The sequence below is a fragment of the Egretta garzetta genome, unplaced genomic scaffold, assembly GCF_000687185.1.
Source record: "Egretta garzetta isolate BGI_Z169 unplaced genomic scaffold, ASM68718v1 scaffold108, whole genome shotgun sequence".
Classification (NCBI taxonomy): domain Eukaryota; kingdom Metazoa; phylum Chordata; class Aves; order Pelecaniformes; family Ardeidae; genus Egretta; species Egretta garzetta.
The window spans coordinates 2486259-2488163 of NW_009260614.1; positions in this window are offsets into that span (position 1 = coordinate 2486259).

Genomic DNA, 1905 nt, shown 5'->3' on the forward strand with positions numbered 1-1905 from the left:
AGCAGCTTTCCATTCAGGAAGATTAAAATTGATTTCTCCACTCTGGTTCAATTAATTACTATAGCCATCCCCATGTTAAGTAGAGTAGATGCTTTAGACCAACAGATTTTCTGCCACGAGCTTCAACAGTAAGTGGGCCTGGAGGCTGCCATTTGTACCACTGCCATAGCCAGGTTGGCTTTTACTGTGCTCCATCATCGCTAGAGCCCACATTTTCCTTTGTCTTCAAGCAACTCACAAACAACTTTCCTACCCATCTCACCAGCAAGCCATACGTCAAGACAAAATCCAGGATGTCACTATCTGCAAGCGCCTCCTACCTTGCCATTACCTCTTGGGGCTCTTTTCCCTACTCCTGTTAAAACCCAACTACAAACAATTTTGCAGCCAGGATATCTTTTATTACACACTGTGACCACTATGCAATTCTGCAGAGCAACTCCTCCTCCAGTTCATCGGAGTCTTCTCTTCTGGTGTAAAGACAACGGTTTCTGCAGGTAGGTGGCGTGACCTCAGGAACAAGTCAAGCCAGCCTGTGACTCAGTTCAATCAATCAAACATGAAAATAAATATTCTGCACCTCTCCTCCACGGATTTTGTAACAAAGCTTCCAACCCTTGAATTACAGACCACATTCTGATTCCCCTCCTTTAAATTACTACACCAGGATATGTACAAGTTTCTGCTACAAGGAACAGACTCCAAGATTCTCAAAGCCAAGTATTCTATTCATTTGAATTGGGACTAGTTGAGTTAAATTGATTTTTTTAATGCGTTTATCCTTATAGGTTTGGGGTTTTTTTTTTCTTAAATGCTGATTTGCTGAAACTGTGCCTATCCAATACTCATTACTGAAATGCATGGAAAGCTGCCAAAAGAAGCGATGCTTTCTGGACTAAACAAGGGATTTATTACTGAGAAACCACAGCACAGGGTAAAAATCCATCACAAACTTATTGATTTTAACTGATTGTAAGTAATCACACACAATTTATATTAAGTGAAACATACTGCCATCTAATTTAGAGTAAGTGAATTGAATGCTACTACTCTGAATTCTGTTTAAAAGCAAACTCTAATTGATATCCAAATAGAAATAATTGAAGCTTTCAGAAAACATGAATAAAATATTCTATTATCTCTGTTTATTATGTATTGATAGGTCATTTTTACCTATTTAAAAATAGTTAGACAGTAATTATAGTATTATATTTCAACAGAGATTTATACGCAAGCCTGAGGGCAAGTTAAATAGAATGGGACCGAGTCTAGAGTGTGGAGAAAAGAATTTGATATGCGGGATGCAGTTTAAATGACTTCAACTCACTCTTAATATAGAAGCCTACTTCCACCCAAAATATGATGAAATAAAGCCATGCATTTTACTAAAACAGAGGAAGCATCTCAGGATGAAAATTCTATCGTATGGTGCAAGTTATCACTGCAGCACCACATCTTTCCTCCAAGATCCCATTCAGGGAATTGTGCTTGCCAGCCTCCTTTGGTATGTCACATAATTGGATCCCAATCCTCAGCAGTATTAGTCAGCCCTATAGCCAATTTTATTTCTAAATAAACATTTGAAGGTATTTGCTGCTCTTTTAAACTGTCAATGTGTAAACACTGCCAGGAATAAAAAAAAAAAAAAAAAAAAAAAATAATCTTGTTCAAAATGATCTCTCACACACTCAGAAAGTTGGCTATTAATACTTAAGGATGTAAGAACATAGTACTTTTTATTAATAAAATCACTTACTTGTAACAGGAGCACAGAGTGTGCCACCACTTTCAGTATTCAATTGGCTTCATAGCTTTTGAAGACCAGAAGCTCACCTAAAACCGTTCCTCATGGAAACCCCTTCTCAGCTCATATTTAGTTAAAGACTGACATGCCATTTCTCAGCA